Source organism: Triticum dicoccoides, chromosome 6B (assembly GCF_002162155.2).
Source record: "Triticum dicoccoides isolate Atlit2015 ecotype Zavitan chromosome 6B, WEW_v2.0, whole genome shotgun sequence".
NCBI lineage: Eukaryota > Viridiplantae > Streptophyta > Magnoliopsida > Poales > Poaceae > Triticum > Triticum dicoccoides.
In genome coordinates this window covers 53,831,690-53,837,309 of record NC_041391.1, presented here as the reverse complement: position 1 = coordinate 53,837,309, position 5,620 = coordinate 53,831,690, and positions in this window count along the sequence as shown.

Sequence of the window (5,620 nt, the reverse complement as noted above, 5' to 3'; positions counted from 1 at the left end):
GGCTCAGTGCTCGAAGAATGTCATTTTCGAGTGACAAGTCTATTGATTGCAAACAATTATGTGTTAATTATAAAGGCTGTTTTTATACTTTTGCATGAAAGTATTATAATGTCTCCAGTGTGGCCGTTTATGTATGCATATAACCTGAAAGTTAGCAGTCGTTGGCTTTAGCCCCCACACATATAATGCGGGGGTGTTCGAGAAAAATATGCGTAAACACACTTGATCCAACATCTTGGTCCATTAAGGATGTGATAGCACATCGAACCAGGCAACCGGTCTATATAGCCCTAACACTTTCACGTAACCATAGGAGTTGAAAGGTGGGGCTACTATGTAGCCCCTGGTACTTCCGCATGCATCCGGATACGGTGCGTGTACGTACTTGACCGGGAAACCGGTCCTTCGTTGATGCAGAGGAATCCTATAGATTTTGATGAGTCCTCGAGTGGTTGACCAGTCTCTCGTTGTATCATGACAATTAGTTTTCGGCTTTCTCTACTAAGGTACTCATCCGGAATAACCAGGGCACAATCGCAGTAGTTCTCCTTTGGCCACCTTGGCCGATAGAACGGAACGTAAGGCAGCAAACCCAGGAGCCGGGCTAACCCAACATTTGACCAAAGACATGATTCAGAGCTGATGCATATAAGTCCAAACTCGCGACGCCGAACACTCCCGAAGGTATTCGGACTTTATAACATATACTGGGCTGAGTAACGCCCTTGACCCTGTATTTCTAGGTACGTGCATTGATCTGTTGTGGCGAAAAGCCTATAATGCCAATGTCCCTTGTGGGTGTATGGATTACCCATGGGATGTCAAGCAACAAAAGACAGTACAGAAGGTTTACACAGGGGCTTAATCTAAAGAGAAACCTTTGAGCGGGGCCCTGCTGCACGTCTGTGCCTTTGTATTCGTTGTGCCGTATCCTGGAAGGGTGTCGCAAGAGTAGTGTCTGTAAAAATGAAAACTTATAGAGAGGAGTAAGCGTGCGGGAAGTTCGTTATTCTCAATGGATATTAGAAATATGAGATATTGGCCTATTGATAAGGCAAGCCGAATTATGGGTTGTATTATCTATTGACAGCCCCTAGTACCATTTATGGGGATATATGTATAGCACCCAGCCAGGGTTTATCTGGGCTATTGTTGATGGTGGTGCACTGAACTCGTCTAGCCGTGTCCATGGTCCTAACGACCTATCATGCGTTCTGGTGGGAGAGGCCGCTTAGTGTCTGGCCGCAGGAGCGGCCGCATACTGCACTGTGTTACCACTAACCGTTATGACACCACATGGACTGGGCATCTTAAGTTTAAGGCAGGCGTAGTTTGGTATTGCGTTAAAGCAAGCGAAGGCCGTTCTTCCGAGTAATGCATGATAACCGTTGCTGAAGGGAGCAATATCGAAGAGTAATTCCTCGCTTCTGAAGTTGTCGGGAGAACCGAATGTCACTTCTAATACGAGGGAGCCCTGGCAGCAGGCCTCAACGCCTAGTATCACTCCGTTAAAGCTGGTGTTACTCTGGCTTATTCTGGATGGGTCTATCCCCATCGTACGGACAGTGTCCTGATATATAAGATTAATACTACTGCCGCCGTCCATTAGGACTCGAGTGAGATGGTATCCATCATTTATTGGGTCGAGCACCAAGGAAGCCGATTCTCCGTGCCGGATACTAGACGGGTGGTCCATGTGACCAAAAGTGATCGGGCAGGCCTCCCAGGATGTCTTGGGGGCAGCGAACTCCATGTGGGTTGCGTGGACCATGTTTACTGTTTTAACTTCTGGTGGGAATTTTTTCTATCCCCCAGTGTTCGGCTGACGAGGCTCATCCTTGTCTTCGCTTGGTGTTTCCCTTCCCTTGTGTTCGGCGTTTAACTTGCCGGCCTGCTTGAAGACCCAACATTCTCTGTGAGTATGATTTGCAGGTTTTTCCAGGGTGTCATGGATTTGGCACAGTCTGTCCAGGACTTTATTTAGGCCGGACGGTCCTTCTTTACTGCCTTCAAATGGCCTCTTTCTCTGACCGGGTCACGGACCCCTAAATCCTGCATTGACCCCCGTGTTGTTCGAACTATCTTCATTGCTCCGACGCTTATTCTTGTTGCGTCGTGACTTCCCATTGCCATCTCGAATTTCGGATGTGCCTGGGTCGCTGGTGCCTCTACGGGCCAACTAGCTGTCCTCACCCTCACAAAAGCGGGTCATAAGGCTTGTTAAGGCCGCCATCATCCTTGGCTTTTCTTGGCCGAGGTGTCTAGCAAGCCACTCATCTCGGATACTCTGCTTGAAGGAAGCTAAGGCTTCAGCATCCGGACAGTCGACAATTTGATTTTTCTTAGTGAGAAATCTGTTCCAAAGCTTACAGATTGATTCTCCGGGCTGTTGTATTATGTGAATTAAATCGTATGCATCTGAAGGTCGGACATAGGTCCCTTGGAAATTGGCCCTGAAAGCGTCCTCAAGTTCCTCCCAACTTCCAATTGATTTTTCGGGGAGGCTTTTCAACCAGTGCCGAGCTGGCCCTTTCAACTTGAGGGGAAGGTATTTGATGGCCTGGAGATCGTCCCCTCGAGCCATGTGTACGTGAAGGATAAAATCCTCGATACAGACCCCAGGGTCTGTCGTTCCGTCCTATGCCTCAATGTATACGTGTTTGAATCCCTGTGGAAATTCGTGATCCAGCACCTCGTCGGTGAAACACGGGGGGTGTACAGCCCCTCTGTACCTGGATATGTCGTGGCGTGTTGTCGGTGGTTGTTGTATCCGGGTTTGATTCTGAACTGGTATTTGATTAGTATGATCATTTTGGTGACCATAATCCTGTGCCGGAGCGCACCCTCTAGACCCAGAGACGGACCTGGTCGCACCAGCCTTTTTGTCCAAGAGCTCACTTAAATCGTGTGCGGCATCAGTGGATGCTCTATCGAGGCCATGAAGTGGTTTGTCCGGCCTATTGGCCATATTGTTTTTTGGCGGAATGGGCTCTGCAGCCTCATCATCAAATTCGGGCAGCAGCTTGCGTTTTGGGTAGCTCTTTGTGTGGCAATTGTCGCCATATTTTCCTTCAGTGTCTAGCACCTTACTCCATCTTCGGTTGAGTGTATCCTGCGCAGCTTTAAGCCTTTTCTTTTTCTTCTCGAGGCTCCTCGCCATGGCCATAAGCCTTCTGTGGAGGTTATCTTGTTCCGAGCGTCTTTCCAGGATGATGAATGCATCATCAACCGGACTGTCCTCCTCTCCGGAGGTAGTTTGTGGAGTTCGGCCCTCGGGATCGCTGTGGTCGGGCGTCTGCTCTGGGCTGTGTTCAGCGTGAACCGGCTTATCCTGCTCCGTCGCTGGGTCCCTGTGGTCATTGTGGCCTTCGACCGTAGCGTCGTCCTTTTTGCGTTGTTATCGCTGTTTTTACTGTGACTGGACTTAGAGAGGCGCCTGCATCATCGTTTTGACTTTTGTTCACCATTGTCTTCTTTGGGCGTATCCACCATGTAGACGTCATGTGATGAAGTGGCAGTCCAGCACCGTGTGGGCGGTGGTTCCAGATCATCCCCTGCATCGACGTCCATACCATTGATGTTGTCGGGGTCGAAGTTAGGCATGTCTGTTAGGTCATCGACAGTGGCTATAAAGTGGGTGGTGGGTGGGGCGCGATTTTCTTTGTCATCCGTGTCCCACATGGGCCGGGCATAGTTCGGCCAAGAGTCTCCTGATAAAGAGAGAGACTTTAACGAATTTAGCACATCGCCAAAGGGGGAGTGCTAAAAGATGTCCGCGGCGGTGCACTCCATTATTGGAGCCCCATCGGGCTTGATGGTTCCGCACACACGCGGTTTGGAACACACGTCCGGACACAAGTCCGGGAGTCCGGCGACACTGATTCCCTTAATGGGGGTATTAGTGTTCGGCTCTACAGCCGAAGAGTATGCGGTTTCCATGGCGGGGTCCATTCACCGTCCTCGGGCGACGCGGTCTGTCCCGGATTTAGGTCCGGAGCAGCTGTAGAGGCGATATCCCGAATACTGTCTGACAGCAGATTTAAGTCGTGCTCGTGACCATCCGGCGCTTCTGAAGTAGGCCTGAATCCTTCGAAGATTAAGTCTCCCCAGATATCGACCGTCCAGTTCAAGTTTCCGAATCTGACCTGATGGCCAGGGGTGTAGCTGCCGATCTGCTACAGATGGCCAAGCGAATTGGCCCGCAGTGCGAAGCCGCTGAACACGAAGACCTGTCCGAGGAGAAAAGTCTCACCCTGTACTGCATTGTTGAAGATTGAAGTATCGATCAAGCCTTATAATGACGACACAGAGGAACTCTCAATGAAAGCACCAATGTCAGAGTCAAAACCGGCAGATCTCAGGTAGGGGGCCCCGAACTATGCGTCTAAGGCTAATGGTAACAGGAGCCTGGGGACACGATGTTTACCCAGGTTCGGGCCATCTTGATGGAGGTAATACCCTACTTCTTGCTTGATTGATCTTGATGATATGAGTATTACAAGAGTTGATCTACCACGAGATCAGAGAGGCTAAACCCTAGAATCTAGCCTATGGTATGATTGTTGTTGTGTCCTACAGACTAAACCCTCCGGTTTATATAGACACCAGAGGGGGCTAGGGTTACACAGTGTCGGTTACAGAGAAGGCCATCTATAATCCGGATCGCCAAGCTTGCCTTCCACGCCAAGGAGAGTCCCATCCGGACACAGGACGAAGTCTTCAATCTTGTATCTTCATAGTCCAACAGTCCGGCCAAAGTATATAGTCCGGCTGTCCGGATACCCCCTTATCTAGGACTCCCTCAGTGGGTGCACCCTCCTATCTCATGGCCGCCTCGGCTGCTTCTTGGCTTGCACTCCAAGTCCTCTGGATCACGTTCGTTCCAAAAATCGCGCTCCCGAAGGATTCATTCCGTTTGGACTCGGTTTGATATTCCTTTTCTTCGAAATACTGAAATAGGCAAAAAAAACAATATGGGTTGGGCCTCCGATTTGTAGGTTAGTTCCAAAAATGATATGAATGTGTAAAATAAAGCCCATGGACGTCCAAAACAGGTAATATAATAGCATGGAACAATCAACAATTATAGATACGTTGGAGACGTATCATGGCCCTCCTCACGGATGGCACCGCCGGCGGCATCTTGGCGGGGGGAAACGGACGCGTCGGGTCTACACAGAGGGGATCTTGCTGTGGGTTTGGCCCGGATGTTGCTCCTAGGGGTTCATATGCGCTGACCTAACACAACCGGGTGGAGAGGTCCACTGGTCAAACCCCATCCGTGGAAAGTCAAATTGCTAGATCTCGTGGTCAACCACTCCAGGGTTAGGCGGGACGGGGGCCCTGGGGTAGCATTGCCACCGAAGCATCGTACCGGGCCCTCATGCATGTCGGGTGGTGTGGTGGCATGTCTGAAGAGGCGGCACGCGTCACCGGGGTGTGTCCCCCCTCACGGACGGTGATGCCGGCGGTACCTGAAGGGGGGGAACGGTCGCGTCGGGTCTACATGGAGGGGATCTTGTTGCGGGTATGGCCCGGATGTTGCTACCAGGTGTTCCTTTGTGCTGACCTAACACAACCGAGTGGAGAGGTCCTCTGTGGAAAATCAAAGGGCTAAATC